The sequence below is a fragment of the Quercus robur genome, chromosome 11 (genome assembly GCF_932294415.1).
Source record: "Quercus robur chromosome 11, dhQueRobu3.1, whole genome shotgun sequence".
NCBI classification, from domain to species: Eukaryota; Viridiplantae; Streptophyta; class Magnoliopsida; order Fagales; family Fagaceae; genus Quercus; species Quercus robur.
The window spans coordinates 14,961,601-14,985,029 of NC_065544.1; the positions used below are offsets into that span (position 1 = coordinate 14,961,601).

The 23,429-nt window shown below is 38.0% G+C and overlaps 1 pseudogene; it reads left to right on the top strand.

The window, feature by feature from the left end:
• The first annotated feature begins 1,119 nt into the window (after positions 1-1,119).
• Positions 1,120-19,376, top strand: LOC126704753 (photosynthetic NDH subunit of lumenal location 4, chloroplastic-like; annotated as a pseudogene).
• The last annotated feature ends 4,053 nt before the right edge of the window (positions 19,377-23,429 follow it).

Genomic DNA, 23,429 nt, shown 5'->3' on the forward strand with positions numbered 1-23,429 from the left:
ATGTTTTTTTTTTTTTTTTTTTTTTTTTTTTTTTTTTTTTCATTTTTAGGTTTGGTGGGTTTGGAAAACTAAAATAATTTAAATTTGTATGATTCAAGTTCTTCTACCTTCTATCAAACACTATCTACATTTAAACAACTATATTGTTATAGAATGTGCTTTGCTCATCATTATAAGATCTAATATCCAGAATACCTGAATTCTCCAACACAAACTCACCAAACAGGAAACTCTATCGGTATTGTTTCCCAAGTAGTGAGATTTCTCAGTCTTTTTTTGACAAAAATTCTGCTTGCCTTTGTGTTCCACACTTCTACAATTGTTTGGCAATGTTTGGAGCTTCCACTCTTTCAGAAATTGTCTCAAATTCCCATTTGGATTTAGTTTTATTATTGGGTTTCCTTGGTGTGGGAGGAATGGTTTTCCCTTGGTGTAGAAGAAAAGGAATTTTCCTTGGTATGGAATGAAAGTTCCTTAATTAAGAAGTATTTAGGTATTCTTGTTCATAAAAAAAGAAAAGAAAAGAAAAAAAATAAAGAATTGAAGGCTTATAAATAGGCCTTTTTGCAAATGGTTTAGTGGCTTCTGCCCAAGGTTCACATGAGGAAAGTAGAAAAGAACATGGAGTGGATTTCTTTGAAGAATAGTGTGTGTCTATTTTTGTCTAAGGGAGTTATTGGGTGTATTGGCGCTTTAGGATCATGAGTTTGTGAGTGTGAGATTTGTGAGTTAGTTTCTATTTGTGAAAATTTTTGTATTTATTTGTGATTTTTGCAATTGTTGTTTATGTGAGTTTGGTTCAAGGGGTTTGATTGTGAGTGATTGTAATCCATAATTGATAGTGGATTTTGGTTGCTGTTGCCCGGATGTAGGCTTGGAGTTGGCTGAACCATGTTTAATATTATTGTCTTGTGTGATTATTTTATATATTATTATTTTTTTGTATATGCTTCCGCTAGCCCCGTGATATTAGTTTTGTAATTATAGGCCTCATTTAGATCAGCATACCATATAGTCTGGGTAAAAGTACAGGATTCTATATAATGTTAGTGAGAAATGCACTAATTGCCTGCTATTTGGATAGGCAATTGAATTTTCTGAAATATATTTTCAATACAGATGCACTACATAACAAGATTCGCTGATGGGACAGTCTTCGACAATAGCTATAAGCGTGGTAGACCTCTCACTATGCGTTGGTGTTGGCAAGGTATATATGATGTTGTCTCATATATTAAATTATCGGTAAGATCCTGTCTTATTGTCAATCATTAGAGTGGACATGAAGCTTTTCTCTTATCTTAATTTTATGACTAATGATGCTTGAGCAATACTACTTTGTCTTTATGAAAGCTAAAGCACATAGAGATGCTCTTTGGATGTCTTACATATCCCTTAGTCTGATTTATCTTCTTTTGTCAGGTTACATTATCTGCACTCTATTTTCACATCTGTTCATGCTGCAGATTTATGTCTGTACATCATAAAAATCTAAATAGATATTCATTTGGGGCTGTAGCCACTGAAAACTTTTATTCTTACAGGCTGTTCTAATTTTGCTATATTTAATTAACAGATAAAATTATTCTTGTGCTCAAGATGATGTGTATTTGTGTACTTTGGTAACCAAGAAACGTGTAACATAAGGGCCTTTGTAGTTCATGGCATGTCACAGAAGCATTATGAGATTAACAAACTGCACATTGTTTTACAAAGCACTTGAAATATTGTACCTTCCCTTCAGGCATCTGGTAAAATTGGAAAAACACTTGAAATATGTTTATTCACCTCATTAATTTTGAGAGAGAGAGAGAGGTATTTTTTTCCATTATATCAATTGAAGTGATTGGGACTGATATATTGAGTACAATCTGTTTTACGAATTAAGTACATGGCCAAAACCACAACCATTGGGCTATCAGCTAATCTCAATTGACATCTACACTGCATTCTGAAAGTTCAAAAACGTGTACAAAACACCTTTGAACGTTTAGACCCCCAAAATACAACTTAACCAAATCAAGCAATATGTCAAACAACAAGTGTGCGGAAACTTAACACATGCTATAATATGAAATTGGTTAAACAACTATCTAAGCCATAACAAAATTAAAACCACAGCAGATAAAATAAAGGCAAAGATAGAGAGGAAGGAAGATGCAAACACAAAGACAACACGCGATGTGTTATCGAAGAGGAAACCGAAGACCTCGGCGAAAAACCTCTCCGCCGCCCTCCAAGCAGTAATCAATCCACTAGAAAATACAGTTGGGATACAAGGACAGCAATAGACCCTCCAAGCCTAATCTACCCAGTGCACCTAAGCCCTCCAAGCTTCTTGCTCCAACGAGGTTGCGCCGAACCTTTTTCTTTTCTAGCTTCCCGGATTCCGCTACTAGATCGTAGCATCAACCAATGAAGATTGGCTCCTTCCTAACTGCTTCCCAGAACTCCAAACGACTGTCTCACAGAGATGATAATGGTGAGAACCAGGTTTGGTATAATGCCTCTCAAGGTTTTGACAATGGAGAGGAAGAGAGTAAGGGAATTTGAAGAGACTCTAAGGTATAGATTGTGGGTGAAACAATCTGGTTTTTCTTTAGGGTTTCTCTCTCAAAATTCTCTCTGGAAGCTCTCTTTCAATCGTGGGTTAAAGGGGTATTTATACTAGAGTGGAGAGGAATGTGAAATGTCAGGTTTTTCCAAAACAGGGGTGGCTCGCGGCTTGACCTCGCGGCTTGACCAAGTCACGAGATCCAGTCGCGAGTTAACCGTATGGCCAGTTGTCCTATAGTGCTCCAGCTAGCATGACTGTTCATCTTCCAGCATGCTTGGCACGTGTGCAGCTTCTGGCGGCTTGCAGCCGCGAGTCCACCAGCGAGTCCCAGCCGCGACACTCTGTTTTCTTGCACACTCTTGAGCAATCTTCACTCTATCTCACTCACTACCCTTACAACAAACCCACCTAAATACAGGGTTACTAAATGCTGAATTACAAGCAAATTTGGCACGGAATAAAGCCAATTAGATGGTTGAATAAATTCAACCTTACAATCTCCCCCTTTGGCTATTCTGTGACAAAACCCTAAAACAGACTCTAGACTTAACATGTGAGTTGGGAACAGTTGAACAAAACTCACTCACACCTAACTCTAGAAGCTGTGAAGCACTTGAATCATATGAACATAAACTCCTGAAACACAACAATACACCATGATCATTGTAAGCAGAAAATTATAAATGCATATGAAACAGGCAGAAAGTGATCAAGCAAAGATGGAGTAAGATACAAACCATGGCTTGATCAACCAAGTGACCACCATAAGGTAGTGATCACAGTGCTCATTCACACTTGGAATGAACACAAGGACATACAAGTTAACAAGCACCAGGCAAGACACTTGTATGCTCAACACTCAACCAATGCATAGCACACAAGGCATATGCATCTAGGAACAATCCTACAAGGGCACAAGAGTGACAGTACATAAACCAAAATGCAGAACATTTAGATTAAAGTACTGATTTCAACATAGCATAAAGGCTGCACTTAAGCAAGGTACATACCATAAAGCCTACAAACATAAACCCTAAAAGCTTACAAAAGCAACATGGGTACAAAGCACATTATATTGAATAAAAACTTAAACAATATAAACTAAAAGTGCTTAAAGTTTCTCCCCTTCAAAATGATGAGAAGCTGTGATGCACTTGGAACATATATACTTGTAACCTGAAACACTTGCACAAAACACATTAGACCCTCAAGGTAAAGCAAGTAATAAAAGGACAAGTATAATGTAACAAGCAAATTGCGATCAAGTAAACAAGATGTAAAACATATGAGCAACTTGATCAAACACCAAAACAGTCATATAGAAATGACTACAATGATCACATAGCAAAGCAAATGATCATTCGAACATGCATTCAATGAAGCACAATAGCATAGGGATATATGCATGTCCAAAACACAAACACGATGCAATACAAGAAAACAAACACAATAAAGTTTTATTGTTAACACAATGTCTTCTCCCCCTTGGTATATGCATCTCCCCTATGGAATATCTCTCCCCCTACAAATGTGCACGAGAAATAGAATTTCTCCCCCTAAGGATGTGCACAAGAGTCATAACAAGAGTCATATAGAAATGACAAAATACTCCGGAATACTCTCTAGAGTATACGCTCCCCCTTTTTGTCAGGAATAGACAAAGGGTCAAGGAGAAAAGAGGGCAAGAGATGAAGGTATGAACAATGCTAATGATGCATGAGGGGTGCAAGATGAATGAGAAAATGAAGCTCAAACCCATGACAAAGTAAAATGCTACAAAGCATAAGACAGACATGACATGCTAGGATGAAGAAGCAAGGTCTATACCAATGCATGACAAGGGTAGCAAATGTGTGTGCAAGAGGTGGCTAAGTGCAATGCATGACCAATGCATGAAAAATGCACATGTGGGGCAAGGTGTGTTAAAATACACAACCAATGAACCAAACATGTTCCTAATGAGGAAACATGAGAAACCCCAAAGTTTGGTACTCATCGGAGTCCAAACAAGCGAGAAAATGTCTAAGAGGCATTTTATCAAACACCTAGCATGCACACTATGAACAAAAATGTGAAACAATGCATGAGCATCATGAAATCCACCCTTAATACATGTTCTTTCTGTCACAAGGGGCCAACATCCAATGCATATCAACAAAAGAAACCAATCCCATGAAGAAAATTGACAAAAAATAAGTTTTCCCAACCCCTATGATGAAAATCCCAACCAAGAGCACAAAACTCTCCAAAACATAATCTAAGGATCAAAATCAATGAAAAGAGTTTATAATTACCTTAGAGATGTTAATGGATTGAAAAACCATTCAAATTGGTTGGGTTTTGATGTAAAAATATTGAAAGAGGGGTTTTAGAGAGGATGGGAGAGGTTTAAAACAAGTTTCCCACGAAAAAGCTCATTAAAAAGCTGATTCTGGGCGACTCGCGACTGGCGACTCGCGAGCCAAGTCGCGAGTGAGCCGCGAAACCTCTCTGTCTGAACTCGCGGCTTAGACTCGCGGCTTGCAAGCCGCCAAACCGAGTAGCCAAAACTGGCAGCTTGCTGGCAGCTCACGCAAGTAGCCAAAATGAGTGGCCAAAAAATCTGACACTTGTTTTTCAAACCAGAACATGTTTAAACATTGAAAAACAAAGTAAGCACTAAACATAAACACAAAAAGTGATAAAAATCACTTCCAAAAACATATAAAATGATCAAAAATATTTTTAGATTAATCCATATAAGATTGAGCACACGCACATCACATTTAGACAAGTACAATCTAACAAATGAATAAGACATTCATTGAACATTAGGCAAGTGTGTTGTGTGTGTATCAAATGTGGAATAGTCCTTAGTCTAGAGTGAAGTTTCAATGATCAATTCAATCAAGTCATACACAACTAGTACTAAGTCAAGTGGTCTATCTCAATTATAGAAATGAACATATATGACCTCCCACAAGAAAATGATTACATAAGATTGAAGCTTTTCATTTGGCTTCTTACAATTCATATCATTTGATCATTTTGAATCAATACAACTCATTTTGAGCAATACATCTCATTTTTGAGATTGATGCCTGAAATTTTTGATATTTCAAATTGATGAACAAGCCTTTGGCTTTTTGGGCATCATACATTTTCATATAAGTCGCTTTCCCTTTTTCCTAGTCGAATACTAGTATATGCGACGGCTTTTGCAGCTCATTATCTCTTTTCATTTTGAGATTTACATTTATTGAGCTCTTTAAGCAATAAAAATAAAAGAGTGGGAAGAGATATAAATACAAGTCTACGCATGTATCAAAACCAACATGACTATTGACTAATCATTCATGACAAGCTTGAAGATCGATTTACAACAATCACACAAAGATGTCAAGATTTTTCCCACAAAGATATAAGTGCAAAAATAACAAGCTAAGCTCGTAAATGCACAAAGCCATTTGTACAAAGGTACAAGGCCAAACTCACATGTGATATGTGCTCAAACATATACGATCAAACTTTTTGAATTTTTCACTTTTTATGTGGTTTTGGATTTTTACTCACACAAAACGAAAACATAAAAGTAAGATAAAAAACGAAACAATGCATACAAATAAATGCAAGATGCACAAAATGCATGAAGTTATGACATTTAATGCATGAAGGGTCCTACAAAGATCGAAAGAATTAGATCAAGGAACAAAAGAGCAAAGGCTCAACCATAGGAACCCTTCCTCATCCAAACGGAACGATTGTTTGGAATGAGTGTCTCAAGATAAGTGAGACGAGGGTTGGAAGAATGAGAACCGGAGATGCACATAGTCAAGGAGTTAAGAGCATTAAACATTTTCTTTAACAACATGCTATTTTCACTCAAATCCAGTTTACTCTTTTTAGCACAACTTCCAAAAAGCTCAAGTTTCTCTTTTCTTTTGATTCTCTTAAGAGCTTGAAACTTAGAGCAATGAGGTCTTAGATGACCAAAGGCACCACAATGGTGACAAACAATGTGTTTAGGTCCACTAGGCTTTTTGGGAATGGATCTAGCAACATGGTTTTGTTCCCTCTTCAACTTATGACATTGAGGTCTTATATGACCAATCACACCACAATGGTGGCAAGTTGGAACAAACTTAGATCCATCCAAAGCCTTAGGTTGAGACCTAAACGAAGGTTTTGACTTAACAGTCTTTCTCTCCACCTTTTGATTTCTTTTATGTGGAGGAATGTACACCGATTTGTCCTTTAAGGTAGAACACACACTAGGCACAAAATTGGGTACCACAACATGATTGCAACAAATATTATCATCCTTTTTAACAATAGGTTCAGCAATCAAACACTTGGCATGCATCTTAAGAGATTCATTTTCACATTTTAACTCATCAACAAGTTTGTTAGACAAAACAAGTTTAGCATCCAAGTCCATATTCAAACATTCAAACTCTTTCAGCTTTTCATGAGAAATTTCAGCAAGTTTTTTATATTTCTCAACCAATTTGTTGGATTCATTGAGCTTAGCAATCAAATCATCCTTTTCACAAAATAACTTGCTCAAATTCTTTTGAAACTTCTTAGCATTTTTCTTTAAGAGTTTTTCAACACCACCCATAGATTCAAATAACATGTCATCACACTTATGAGGATTAACACTCATAGAGGCAATTTCACAAACACGTGGCATGTTACATTCATTACCAACCAAATCATGCAAAGAGTCATACAAAGCACAATCCATGGCAAATAAACACAAGGGGTCAAGGATCACACTTAGGTATTTAAACCACAACAAGTGTACCCGCTCTGATACCAATTGAAAGTTCAAAAACGTGTACAAAACACCTTTGAACGTTTAGACCCCCAAAATACAACTTAACCAAATCAAGCAATATGTCAAACAACAAGTGTGCGGAAACTTAACACATGCTATAATATGAAATTGGTTAAACAACTATCTAAGCCATAACAAAATTAAAACCACAGCAGATAAAATAAAGGCAAAGATAGAGAGGAAGGAAGATGCAAACACAAAGACAACACGCGATGTGTTATCGAAGAGGAAACCGAAGACCTCGGCGAAAAACCTCTCCGCCGCCTTCCAAGCGGTAATCAATCCACTAGAAAATATAGTTGGGATACAAGGACAGCAATAGACCCTCCAAGCCTAATCTACCCAGTGCACCTAAGCCCTCCAAGCTTCTTGCTCCAACGAGGTTGCGCCGAACCTTTTTCTTTTCTAGCTTCCCGGATTCCGCTACTAGACCGTAGCATCAACCAATGAAGATTGACTCCTTCCTAACTGCTTCCCAGAACTCCAAACGACTGTCTCACAGAGATGATAATGGTGAGAACCAGGTTTGGTATAATGCCTCTCAAGGTTTTGACAATGGAGAGGAAGAGAGTAAGGGAATTTGAAGAGACTCTAAGGTATAGATTGTGGGTGAAACAATCTGGTTTTTCTTTAGGGTTTCTCTCTCAAAATTCTCTCTGGAAGCTCTCTTTCAATCGTGGGTTAAAGGGGTATTTATACTAGAGTGGAGAGGAATGTGAAACGTCAGGTTTTTCCAAAACAGGGGTGGCTCGCGGCTTGACCTCGCGGCTTGACCAAGTCGCGAGATCCAGTCGCGAGTTAACCGTATGGCCAGTTGTCCTGTTTTGTCCTGTAGTGCTCCAGCTAGCATGACTGTTCATCTTCCAGCATGCTTGGCACGTGTGCAGCTTCTGGCGGCTTGCAGCCGCGAGTCCACCAGCGAGTCCCAGCCGCGACACTCTGTTTTCTTGCACACTCTTGAGCAATCTTCACTCTATCTCACTCACTACCCTTACAACAAACCCACCTAAATACAAGGTTACTAAATGCTGAATTACAAGCAAATTTGGCATGGAATAAAGCCAATTAGATGGTTGAATAAATTCAACCTTACACATTCATTACAATTTTATGTATTATAGTAGTTCCCTTTTCTCCCTTTGAGAATAAAAGACTGACAATCGAGGTTGCTGATAATTCAAACCTTCTTTATCAAGGTTAATTCAAATTTATCTTATACTTAATTTTTTGTCTAGGTCACCAAGGGATTGGACCAGGGAATTTTAGGGGGTGAAGGAGTACCTCCAATGCGAGTAGGTATGTCATTCGAACAATTTAAATAGACTTAAAAGAGTTTACTTTCTGTATGTTGTTTCTCATTTGTTGCTCAGCATTTTCGAATAAAAGTTTTATTACCTATCCAAAATAAAAATGTTGTTTCTCACTTGCCCAAAATAATTGTCATTGTGCCTTACTTATAAAATAAATAATAATAAAAAGTTGTCATTGTGCCTTACTTATAAAATAAATAATAATAAAAAGTTGTCATTGTGCCTTACACAGGAGGAAAACGTAAGCTTCAGATTCCCCCTGAATTGGCATATGGACCAGAACCAGCAGGATGCTTTTCAGGTAAAGATCCATATAATGGAATTCCATGTCTTACCCTTACAATGATTAACAGTCTTGAAACTTGACATGTTCTATAATCATAAAATTCCTACAATGTGCTGAATAAATGAGGCTAAAAAACAAACATAACAGAAAAAGATATGGTTGCTCTCTCTTCTGGTGAGTGAGGCTGAGAGGGTGTATCAGAGAAAATTCCCTGACTTAGCCAGTTGCTAAAATTTTCTCTAGGCCTATCTATTGCTATTGTCCTTTGAAAAAAATACCAATATCATGGATCAGACTTGATAAGTCCCTTGCTTGGTGTGGTCATTTGTGAGGTTGACAAAGTGCCAATAATGGATTAGATTTGATATTTCAAAAGCTTCTTGGTTGCATAAGTGCTGTTGTTTGTATCATGATTAGGATATGCTTTTGTTGGTATGGAGAGCAGATCATACTAACACCATTTTATTGTTTTTTTAGGTGACTGCAATATACCTGCTGATAGGATAAGAATGTATTTACCCCTTATGATGAATTAACAAATTAATTAGTCAAGTTAATTAATTAATTCAATTAGCATGCAATACACGTGTTAGCACAAAGAAATCACCAACTAAGTTAAAATGTAGCGGAAAATAAATTAACACGGTTATTTGTTTACAAATGGGGAAAACCTACACGACAAAAACTCTACTGGGTGATTTTAAAGTCACCACTTTCGAGAATTCACTATTATCACAACAAGCGGTTACAAGTAAAGGAATTCCAGTACCTTATACCAACCTACAGTTGAATCCTTACCCTAATACCCAATTTGATTTATTCTGTAGTGACAATCTCTCATTTCAATGCACGACTCCCAATAAATGACTTACCAATTCAATGCGCGAATCCCAGTACGTGGCTTACCCATCAACTTGAGAAAGATATTGGCTGCAAAGTTCTTCAATTTATCACATGATGAAGATCATGAAACTTCTTGGTTACAAAACCCTACGGTGTACAAACACAGCAACTTCTTCAAGAGAAAGATGAACTAAGGCAAATTTTGTCTCCGGTCACAATTTGCATGAACACAACTTTGCTTCACACTTGCACAACCTTTGACGGCTTTTAAAACAATCCTTATATATGTTTAGGGTTGTGAGAAAAGAAAGTCCAAACATGTATTCACGGATTGAAGTGAAATCAACTCTGAAAAACTAATTTTCATAAACCTCGATAGATACTAGCTGTCGAGTTTTAAAATCTAGCACTTCTTCACTTGATTCTTGGACAGACTTGGATGGCTTTAACACTTGAACTTGAAACCTTGTTCCTTAAAGTATTAAACACATCCTAGATCTACCTAATTATAAGTAAAGTGCGTTTTGTCAAAGGATTAGCCAATTCAATATTGACGTATGTTCCTAACATTGATTCACATATGCCCTAACAATCTCTGCCTGTGGCAATCCATGACAAAACCACAACAAACAAATGAACATATGAGAGAAGTCATAAATCACTCAACTCATACTCACTTGTTAAATACAATAAAATCTATCTTAACACAAAATCTTGAAAAACTTTGCAAGAGGAGAGTTTATGGCAAGAAGACTTTGACAACCTGTATTTCTGAAACACTTTAAACAAAACTCATCACAGCATCTTAGTGTGAAACAGAGATAAACTATTGCATACAATATATAAGAATCATGTGCATAAAGAGAGAAAAGAAATAACACATGTAAAGATAGGTGAATGACATACATCAATATATATAAATCCAAAAATAAGTACAATGTATGTCAAATGGTCACAAGACCAATATACATGAGGTAAATGTAAAAGAAAGAAAAGAAAAATACATAGAAACCTCACTACATCCCTCATAGTATAAACACTCCCCCTATCACAAAAATCTCCTATGCTAACTCTCCCCCTATGTATATGACTACTCACTGAGTGTGTTCACCTGACATAACTCATCATTGAGTGTGTCAAGGCGAGCATCCATGTGCACAAGTTGCTCGAGAGTCATTCCACCCGCAGAAGATGAAGGAGCAGAGGTGGATGGAGCGGAAGAAGCTGGAGGAGTCGCCGTCTAGGTTTGGGGCCGCCTCAGTCGAAGCTTGGCCTCACTCCATCTAACAGTAGCAGTGTTTGTGGCACTCATAACCTTAAAATGAGGACACTCGAGAAAGGAGACAGAAAAATGGTGAAGAAGCCTCGTGATAGCGGAAGGAAAAATGAGCTTATCACGAGTTGTCGTATCCTTATAGACATCTATAAGGGATAGAATAAAGTGAGAATGGAAGTCAATAGAAATGTTCTCTAAGAAGGATAACAAAAATCGAGCACAAGGCTCTGTGATAGAGTTATAGTGAGATAAAGGATGAAGAATAAATGTCATCACCATGTTAAGGAATCTTAAACTTTTTGTAAAACCCGGGCAAGGGGTGTTTTGACAATCACCCCAAGATGAAGGTGTCTCACAAAATAGAGACGAGAGTTCGTCTTTGGAAACAGTTCTCAAATAATCGTAACCAGGGTAGTCAGGATACGCTACCCTAGGAACATGTAGTACCTCAGATACAATATCCAGAGTAACTACAATGCGCGTACCTCGAACGCAAGTGACAAAATGAGGTACTAAAGTATCGAATCCGTGCATGTTGGAGTAAAACTCCTGTATGATCACAGAGGGACAAGTGACTAGGATGCCACACAGTGACTCCCAACCCTGACCGTAGATGATAATGGGAAGGTTAGTATCAGAAAAATTCGATAGAATGACTTAGCGTTTCGAATGAATACCTTGTCGAGAAAAGTTCTCCGAAAAGTCCTTACAAGCTTTATCATCATGGAACCATATGTGAGAAGGAGTGGTTTCAAAAGACGAAGATGCCCCAGAACGAAGAGGGTCATGGGATAGAGTGTATTTTCGTTTAGGTGCCATGGAGCAACTAATGAAAGAAAGAGAGAGAGAAAGAAACACACAGAAAAGCACCAACAATATCAATATCAAAATAAAGATAAATGAAGGTACGTATGCATGAAAATGCATGAGCATGTAATATGCAACATAAAAAGCATCATGGGCTCAACCCAATCCAAACCTACTAGCACACATCATTGCAACAAAGTAAACAGACATCTGAAATGCATGATACATTGTTATAATGCAGATGCAATGCAATGCATGATGTTTAAAGTAAACCCAACCCAAAAATTTTGCAAAAACCTCATCAATTTTGAAAAACCCCAAAAACTTTTCAAAAACCCAAAACTTAGGTCAAAAAGAATGAAATGCATGATACAAGAAAGAAATAAGATCATACCAAATGAAGAAAACTTGATTTAGGCCGAAGATCAAGTGAGGAATGTGAAGAGGTTGAGTTTGAGGAGTTTGGGAGAGAGAGAAGTGAGAATCTATCGAGAGAGATCAGAGAAAATGAGAGAATTTTCACACTAACCCTATATATAGAAAATCATAAAACTCGATGGATCAAGAGGTGTCGAGCTTTAAAATGCAAGAATTAGCTATCAAAGAGCTATCAAGGATCTGTCAAGAGGTGTCCACAGCAAAAGGGGCTCGATGGATCAAGAAGCTATCAAGAATCTATCGAGCATCCAGAAACTTCCTCGATGGATCGAGTAGCTATCGAGAAGCTATCGAGAATGCGATAAAAAGAAGCTGAAAGGGCTCGATAGATAGCCTAGCTATCGAGAGGTGTCCGCAGCTATCAAGATTGCTTAAAAACAGTTTTTCAAGAAGAGAAAAACAAAAACATGAATGCAATCAAGCATGCTATACAACCAAATATCCAAACAACATTTTAAGCTCTCAAAATCATCTCTCAACAAGAAAAATGTCAAGCATATAGATCTAAAACACACACACACACACACACACACACACACACACAACAAGTCTAACCAATTTTATATTACAAAAAAAAGTAAAGATAGTTTAGTGAGCATACATTAACTCATGTATTCCTTGTGGTAGCCAAATCACATTATACCTGCACATGTATCAAAAGTAGCAAAGAATATTACGTGTTGTGTGTGAAAAACATCACAAAATTGCACAAGTGTCTACATGTTATGACGATTTGAGATATGAGAAAATCACTTTAACTCACACACAATCATAATTGTTTGATGGGGACTATCACCTTCGAGGTACATCCTATAACTCTCACATCTCCTAGAATACACGCTTGCAATCATATATAAAGTATTTTGATTCTTTTTGCTTTTTAATTTTTTTTCTTTGCATATTTTTCTTTTGAGCAAACCATGCATGGGCATATAAAAGATAGAAAATAAATACCCAATGATGTTAAGCATTTGACATTCCACTTTTGCTATGCCGAAGCATACAAATATCATTTCATGATTGGTGGGCAATAGTGGTGAGATAGTTATTTATGCCTTTCTCTTAGGATTTTCTAGTCCTTCCAGTCAAAAAGAGTGATACGAGTGTTAAATACAAAAGATTATTTAATCTTACTCATCACAAACACGAGCCACAAAGCTCACCAGCTTAGTTGTACATAGAGATGCTCATCTAAGTTACAAAAGATACAAAGTTTAGAAAACTTTATTTCAATGGTCATCCAAGGTACACAAGTACCAATTTACACGAACACAATGTTTTTGTATTTTTCTAATTTTTCAATTTTTTTTTATTTTTATTTTTTATGAAAAACAAAGTAAAGCAAAACTGAAAAATTAACAAACAAAAACATGTTAAACAAAGCAAAGCATAAAATTGGACTGACTCAAAACATGAAAGAAAAACACACAAGTAATGCAACCTCAAAAACAAGAAAGGGAGAGAGAGAAAAAGTGACTAAATCACTTGGAGCCTTTTTCCTTCCACACCTTGGAAAAACCTTTCCGTTGAGCAAACCCTTGATCTGGTAGTAACGGGGAAGAATTGAAACCATTCAAGTTCGAAAGGAATATGAGGGCTTTGAGAAGATCTCCAAAAGGAGCAAAAGAGGATGGAAATTGATTCTGGTTTCCCGATGAGATCATTCTGTTGCTTTATTGAGTGGCTAACCACTTATAGCAATTAGGTCGAGTATGTCTAGCTGCTCCACAGTGATAGAAGCTAGAGGAGCCACCATCTCTGTCTGAGGCTGCCTCGGTCTAAGCTGTGCTACGTTCCGTCTAACGGTAATAATGTCTATGGCACCCATCATAAAAAAATGAGGAGACTCGGGATAGGAGACAAAAAAATGGTGAAGGATCTGTATGATAGCCAAAGGAAAAATGAGTTTATCATGGGTCATTGTATCCCCATAGACATCTATAAGGGATAGAATAAAGTGAGAAGGGAAGTCGATAGAGATATCCTCTAAGAGGGACAACAAAAATCGAGCACGAGGCTCTGTAATGGAATTATAGTGAGAAAAAGGATGAAGAACGAATGTCATCACCATGTTAAGGAACCTCAGACCTTTTACAAAGCCTGAGCAAGGGGTGTTTTGACGGTCACCCCAAGAAGAAGGTGTCTCACAGAATCAAGACGAGAGTTCGTCTTTGGACACAGTTCGCAGACGAGCATAACCAGGGTAGTCAGGATGCGCTACCCTAGGAACGTGTAGTACCTCGGATACTATATCCAGAGTAACTACAATGCTTGTACCTCGAACGCAAGAGAAGAAATGAGGTACAAAAGTATTGATTCCGTTCATATTGATGTAAAACTCCTATATGATCATGGAGGGTAAGTGACTGGGATGTCACAAAGTGACTCCCAACCCCTACTGTGAATGACAGTGGGTAGGTCAGTGTCGAAAAAGTCTAACAGAACGACGTGGCGTTTCGAATGAATGCCTTGTCTACAAAAGTTCTCCGAAAAGTTCTTTCGAGCTTTATCATCACGGAACCATATAGAAGAAGGTGTAGGGTCAGAAGAAGAAGATGCCCTAGAACGCAGAGGGTTCTGGGATGAAGTAGATTTGCGTTTATGTGTCATAGAGCAAACTAACGCGAGAGAGAGAGAGAGAGAGAGAGAGAGAGAGAGACAATCAGAAAAGTACCAACAACAACAGTATATAAGAATATAAAGAAATGAAGGTACGTATGCATGAAAATGCATGAACATGTGACATGCAAACTTAAATACATTATGGGCTCAACCCAATCCAAACCTACCGACAAACAACATTGCAACAAAGTAAACACACATCTAAACGCATGAAACATTGTTATAATGCAAATGTGATGTAACGCATGATGTTTTAAAACCATTTAAACAAAACCCATCCCAAAAATTTCACAAAAACCTTAATAATTTTGAAAAATCCCAAAAATTTTCAAAAACCCCAAAAGTTAGGTAAAAAATGCATGATAAGATGATGAAAAGAAGATCATACCTATGAAAAATGCAAGATCAAGACAAAAGAAGGAGTGGGGAAAAGATTTGGAGTGAGTGAAAGGTGTTTGAGAAGGTGAGAAGTCTAAAAGGATCGTGAGAGATCGAGAAAAGTGAGTGAGAAATCGCGCAAATCCTTTATATAGAAACTTCATAAATCTCAACAGATTGAGATGTGTCAAGAGGTGTCGAGCTTTAAAACGCGTGAAATAGCTGTTGAAGAGCTATCCAGGATCTATCGAGAAGTTTCCATAGCAAAGGAATCTCAATGGATCGAGGAAGCCGTCGAGAAGCTATCGAGCAACTAGAAAGTATCTTGATGGATCAAGCAGTTATCAAGAAGCTATCGAGAATACGATAAAAAGTACCTGAAGGGCCTTGATAGATAGCCTAGTTGTCGCGAGGTGTCCAGTAGCTATCGAGATTGCTTAAAAACTGTTTTTCAAGAAGAGAAGAACACAAATATTAATGCAATTAAGCATGCTATACAATCAATGATTCAAACAACATTTTAAGCTCTCAAAATCATCTCTCGACAAGAAAAATGTTGAGCACATAGATTCAAAACACATACACACACTAAACAAGTTTAACCAATTTTATATTTTAAAAACAAGTTAAGACAGTTTAATAAGCATACATTAATGCATATATTCCTTGTGTATTGTACCTGCACATGTATCAAAAGTAGCAAAGAATATTGCATGTTGTGTGTGAAAAACATCGCAAGATTGCATAAGTGTCTACATGTTATGATGATTTGAGATATGAGAAAATCACTTTAACTCACACACAATCATAACTGTTTGATGGGGACTATCACCTTCGAGGTCATCCTATAACTCCCACGTCTCCTAGAATACACGCTTGCAATCATGTATAAAGCATTTTAATTCTTTTTTCTTTTCATTTTTCTTTGCATATTTTTCTTTTAAGCAAATCATGCATGGGCATATAAAAGATAGAAAAGAAATATCCAATGATGTTAAGCATTTGACATTCCACTTTTGCTATGCCGCAGCATACAAATGTCATTTCATGATTGGCGGGCAATAGTGGTGAGATCGTTATTTTGCCTTTCTCTTAGGATTTTCTAGTCCTTCCCATCAAAAAGAGTGATATGAGTGTTAAGTACAAGAAATTACTTAACCTTATTCATCACAAACACGGGCCACAATGCTCACTTGCTTAGTTATGCATAGAGCTACTCATCTAAGCTACAAAAGATACAAAGTTTAGAAAACTTTATTTCAATGGCCATCCAAGGTACACAAGTACCAATGTACACAAACATACACTATTTTTGTATTTTTTTTTCAATTTATTTTAATATGAAAAACAAAATAAAGCAAAACTGAAAAGTAAACAAACAAAAACATGTTAAACAAAGCAATGCATAAAACTAGACTGACTCAAAACATGAAAGCAAAACACACAAGTAATGTAAAAACAAAAACAAGAAGGGGAGAGAGAGAAAAAAAAAGTGACAGAATCACTTGGAGCTTTTTTCTTTCCACACCTTGGAAGAATCTTTCCGTTTGGCGAACCCTTGATCTGGCGGTGAGGGAGAAGAATTGAAACCGTTCAAATTTGAAAGGAATATGAGGGTTTTGAGAAGATCTCCAAAAGGAGCAAAAGAGGATGGAAGTTGATTCTGGGTTCCCGACGAGATCATGCTGTTGCTCTGTTGAGTGGCTAACCACTTATAGCAATTAGGTCGAGTGTGTCCAGTTGCTCCGCAGTGATGACAGAAATGCTGCTTTTTCTGTTTAGGCTTTTGAGTATTTCCCTTCTTTGTTCTAGGGTTCTTAATCTCTTTCTTATCAAGCATAGGGGGTGCTTCTAAGATAGATTTACCCTTGTCTATTTTTTCACTAGCTAATTCATTTTTAACATCATTGTTCTTAGTTTCAATATTATCAATAGGAGGAACAAAAACAGTAGTACTAGCAAAAGCAATACTAGGAGAAGAGAAATCATACCCTAAACCGATTCGATCGAACATGGATTTCTAAAGATTGAGCATCTCATCGAGCTTTGCACTTGAAGTCCTTTCCAATTGGGCTTTGACTTGTGACAGTTCTGCCTCAAGCTTCTTGGTCTTCTCAGCCAAGAAATTATTCTCAAATCTTAGTGCTCCAATGGTCTGATTTGCTTCATTAAACTTAGTGGAAATTTCTTCTCGTTCAAGCTCCACTTCACTAAGCTTCTTGGTGGCCAACCTATACAACTTCTCATGCTTTTTTGAGACCTTGTATAACTTTGCATAGGCTGTGTGGATGTCATCTTGCTCATCCATCTTTTCAAACTTTGACTCCACCAATTCCTCTTCTTCATCCACATCTTCAAAAATCCCTTTAGTAGGATTTACAGTGGCAGTGAAGGCATTTAGGATTCCATCATTCTCATTATCAGAATCATCCTCAGGCTCAGTGTCGCTCAACGTAGTAGTAAGTGCCTTTCTCTTCCCAATAATCTTGAGATACGTAGGGCACTCTTGTTTCATGTGATCGAAATCCTAACACCCAAAGCATTTTGGTCTTGAGGGAACAGTGTACTGACCGCCATCCCTAGCATCCTTCTTCCCTTTGTCTTGACTCTTGAACTACGAAGAACTAGATTGCTTTCGGTCCTTGTCAAATCCTTTTGTGTTGGCATTCTTCATAAACTTCTTGAACTGTCTCATGATATAGGATTTCATCTTAGAATCTTCATCTTCTGAAGACTCAACAGTGTCACTGCTCTTGGCCTTCAATACCATGCTTTTGCACTTGCTTGATTTCCCGATCCTTATCAAACCCAACTCATAGGTCTGTGGATTTCCAACCAACTCTATCAAACGAATTTTATCAATATCCTTTGATTCCTCAATCGCGGTGATCTTGGCATGAAATCTCTCAGGTAAATATCTGAGCACCTTTCTCACAATCTTGGGTTCAGGAATGGTTTCCCCAAGATTAAAGGCTAAGTTCACCATGTCATTGAGCTTGGCATAGAACTCATCGAAGGACTCATCCTCCTCCATCTTAATTTCTTTCATAGGTTGTCTGGAGAATGGTCCATGCTTCCTTAGTAGTTTCAATAGAGGATATCTTCTTGAATTCATCATTCGTGACTGCACTGAATAAAGCATTCAATACCTTACTGTTGAAGTTTACTGCCTTGATCTTAGCATCATCCCAGTTGGTTGGCGCTTCAGTAGGCTTGGTCTAGCCTATCTCCAAAGCTTGCCACACCTTTTCATCCAATGACTGCAAGAAAGGTCTTATGTGTACTTTCCAATATGCATAGTTAGTGCCATCAAATAAAGAAGGTATAATAAGAGACTGTCCTTTATCCATGACAAACGGGGGTCAATGGATCACACAGCAAAGTTGGTTGCAAAGTTCTTTAGTTCATCACACGATAAAGATCACAAAACTCCTTGGTTACGAAACCCTACGGTGTACAAACGCAGTAGTTTCTTCAAGAGAAAGATGAACTAGTGCAAATTCTATCTCCGATCACAATTTGCATGAACAAAACTTTGCTTCACACTTGCACAACCTTTGATGGCCCTTAAAATAATCCTTATATATGTTTAGGGTTGTGAGAAAGGAAAGCCCAAACATATACACACGGATTGGATGAAAATCAGTACTGAAAAACTGAATTCCATAAATCTCAACAGATAGGGTATCTATCGAGCTAGCTGTTGAGCTTCGAGTTTCAACAGCTTTTTATATCTCGATAGATACTAGCTGTCGAGCTTTAAAATCCAGCACTTTTTCACTTGTTTCTTGGACAGATTTTGCATGGCTTTAACACTTGAACTGGAAACCTTGTTCCTTGAAGCATTAAACATATCCTAGATCTACCCAATTACAAGTAAAGTGCGTTTTGTCAAAGGATTAGCCAATTCTAAATTGACATATGTTTCTAATATCAAATCACATATGTCCTACCAACCTGCCAATGCAACTCTTCTCTATGATCTTAATTTCGTTGATATATACACTGGAAATAGAACTGAAGGAAGCCAAAAGCAATAACATATAAATGGGAAGCCCATGAAGATCAAGTGTGTAAGGTTGAATTTATTCAACCATCTAATTGGCTTTATTCCGTGCCAAATTTGCTTGTAATTCAGCATTTAGTAACCCTGTATTTAGGTGGGATTGTTGTAAGGGTAGTGAGTGAGATAGAGTGAAGATTGCTCAAGAGTGTGCAAGAAAACAGAGTGTCGCGGCTGGGACTCGCGGGTGGACTCGCGGCTGCAAGTCGCCAGAAGCTGCACACGTGCCAAGCATGCTGGAAGATGAACAGTCATGCTAGCTGGAGCACTACAGGACAAAACAGGACAACTGGCCATACGGTTAACTCGCGACTGGATCTCGCGACTTGGTCAAGCCGCGAGGTCAAGCCGCGAGCCACCCCTGTTTTGGAAAAACCTGACGTTTCACATTCCTCTCCACTCCAGTATAAATACCCTTTTAACCCACGATTGAAAGAGAGCTTCCAGAGAGAATTTTGAGAGAGAAACCCTAAAGAAAAACCAGATTGTTTCACCCACAATCTCTACCTTAGAGTCTCATCAAATTCCCTCACTCTCTTCCTCTCCATTGTCAAATCCTTGAGAGGCATTATACCAAACCTGGTTCTCACCATTATCATCTCTGTGAGACAGTCGTTTGGAGTTCTGGGAAGCAGTTAGGAAGGAGCCAATCTTCATTGGTTGATGCTACGGTCTAGTAGCGGAATCCGGAAAGCTAGAAAAGAAAAAGGTTCGGCGCAACCTCGTTGGAGCAAGAAGCTTGGAGGGCTTAGGTGCACTGAGTAGATTAGGCTTGGAGGGTCTATTGCTGTCCTTGTATCCCAACTGTATTTTCTAGTGGATTGATTACCGCTTGGAGGGCGGCGGAGAGGTTTTTCGCCGAGGTCTTCGGTTTCCTCTTCGATAACACATCGGGTGTTATCTTTGTGTTTGCATCTTCCTTCCTCTCTATCTCTGCCTTTACATTATCTGCTGTGGTTTATTTTGTTATGGCTTAGATAGTTGTTTAACCAATTTCATATTATAGCATATGTTAAGTTTCCGCACACTTGTTGTTTGACATATTGCTTGTGTTGGTTAAGTTGGTTTTTGGGGGTCTAAACGTTCAAAAGTGTTTTTGTACACGTTCTTTGAACTTTCAATTGGTATCAGAGCGGGTACACTACTGTTTGGTTTCATTACCATTGTGTGATCCTTGACTCCCTTTTGAGATGGATAGGTCTCAATCCCTTAATGCACCTCCATATTTTGATGGAAGTAATTATGCATTTTGGAAGGTTCGTATGAGAGCTTTTCTATGCTCTATTGATGAATCCGTGTGGGATGCTGTTGAGATTGGTTGGACCAAACCTGAGGCAGCCAAATCCACATGGGATAAGGCAGCACTTGCTGCATCTAATGCTAACAGTAAAGCACTAAATGCTATTTTCTGTGGTGTGTCTCCAGATGAATTTCACAGGATTTCTCACATTACCATTGCCAAAGATGCATGGGAGATTCTGGAAACAACTTATGAAGGCACGAAGAAAGTGAAAGACACCAAGTTACAAATGCTGACCACTCGGTTTGAGGAGCTTAAAATGAGTGAGGATGAGTCTTTTGACTCTTTCTATGGGAAGCTAAATGAGGTGGTTGTCAGTAAGTTTAACTTAGGGGAGAAAACGGAGGACTCAAGGATTGTAAGGAAGATCCTTCGATCACTGCCGGAAAGTTTTCGTGCTAAAGTGACAGCCATTGAAGAGAGCAAGGATCTTGACGACATCAAGGTACAGGAGCTGGTTGGTTCTCTACAGACTTATGAGATGTGGCTGCCCAATCAACGGAAGAGTAAATCCCTTGCTCTAAAGACCATTAATGAGAAGGTGGAAGATCAAGGCTCATCGGGAGAAGATGTGGTTGACAAAGATGTAGCCTATCTTGTTAAAAATTTCAGAAAGTTTTTGAAATTCAAAAACAATGGAAAATTTGATGATAAGAGAAAATTCCAAAATTCTGGAAAGGAGAAGAGGGATTTCAAAAAGAAAGATGGAAAAGAATCCCAATCCACACAAGGTGTCACTTGTTTTGAATGTAACGGGCATGGACACTTTAAGAAGGAATGTCCTAATTATTTGAAATCGAAAGGCAAGGTGTATGCCACGACCTTGAGTGACTCAGATTCGTCTGACTCAGAATCTGAAGAGAGCTGTGATGGAGAGGGGAACTATTCAGCTTTCATGACTATTGCTCATGTTGAGTCTTCGGATGAGTTGAATTTGCTTGTTCAAGACCTTGGAGAACATAGTGATGATGACTCACTAGGAATTGTTGAAGAATCAGAAGCTGAAGAAGAAGAAAGCACAGCAACTCTTCAAGAAAATTACAACTCACTCTTGGAGAAGTCGGGTGAATACACAAGGGTAGCCAAGGCTGCTGTGAGAAAAATGAAGAAGGCTGAGGAGGACTACAAAAGTCTCCTAATCCGGTATAGGGAGGTCAAATGCGAGATTGAAACACTGAATGGTGAGCTGTCCGAAGCTTACACTAAAGTGAGATTCCTTGAGAATGAGGTTGTGCAAGCAAATGCTAAAATAGAGAGGGTCACCACCAAGAAGCTAGATGATGTTATATCATCTCAAAAGAGCTTTTCAGACAAATCCGGACTGGGATATACCGGGGGAAGTAGTTCATCTGGAAATGTCACTAAAGAAGTGAAGTTTGTAAAGGCCAAAGATCCAGTTGTAGCTGACCCTACTGGTGTGAAGCTCGAGGTGGAGGAGAAGAAGAATGTGGTGGACCAACGGATGCTGAATCATCGTCATCAGTCTGTGGGCAGGTCTGAATCTCGTGCCAAGTCACGTCCACGACCACAAAGAGGTCCTAGAGGAACGTATGTGTGCCATTATTGCGGACTTCAAGGGCACACTCGACCAAATTGCCAAAAGCTGAGAGCAAAGAACAGTGCAACTCCTCAAAGGTCAGGAGGACCCAGAATTAATAGGAGAACTTGGGCAGGTGATCAATCTAGAGAGCAAAATGGAGATCCCGGAATGATGAACGTGATGAAGATGATTGGTGCATTCACCAACTGCTTGGAAAGCTTCTCACGAAGGTTTGAAAGCCCTAACTCCCGTACCCAATCCTTTAAGGAAATCACCCCAAACGCAAGTGACGTGTGGGTGAAAAGGGGTACTCATGCATAAGCATTACAACATGTCCATGCATTAATACTTCCTATGCTTTGTGACTATGTTTGTCTGGTATGCTTGTTGTTTTTGATTTTGGTTGTTTGCGTATCTTCTTGTGAATATTTCTTGATTTTGTTTTATCATTCTTTTTGTTTCTTGTGTCAAAAATCCAAAAATCACATAAAAAATTAGAAAATCAAAAAGCTTGATTGACTTTGTTGGGTTTTGTCTCAAAACTTGTTTTGCCTTGTACCTTTGTGCTAATGGCTTTGTGCATTTCCGAGCATTGCTTGTTTTCATGCACCTATATCTCTGTGGGAAAAATCTTGAAATCTATGTGATTGTTGTAAATAGATCTTCAAACTTGTCATGAATGATTAGTGAATGGTTATGTTGATCTTGAGACATGCATAGACTTGTGTCTATATATCTTCCCACTTTTTATTTTTGTTTTGCTAAAAAGAGCTCACCAAATGTAAATCTCCAAATGAAAAGAGATATTGAGCTGCAAAAGCCTGTCGCACATTCTAGTATTTGACTAGGAAAAAGGGTAAGCGACCTTATATTAAAAGTGAAATTTCATTCAAAAAGGGCCAAAGGCCTGTTCTTCAAAGAGAAATGTTATACATCCCTCTCACAATGAGAGATGATTGCCTCAAATAGATCAAATGTTATGTCAGAAAGTGGAGTCAAATGAAAAGCTCCAAGTTATGTTATCAAGTTATGTGGGAGGTCATATATACATATTTCTATAATTGAGATGGGTCACATGATCTAGTGCTAATTGTGTATGCCTTGGTTGAATTGATCATTGAAGCTTCACATTAGACAAAGGACTATCTCATTGTTGATATCCACACACAACACACAAGTTTATGTTCAAT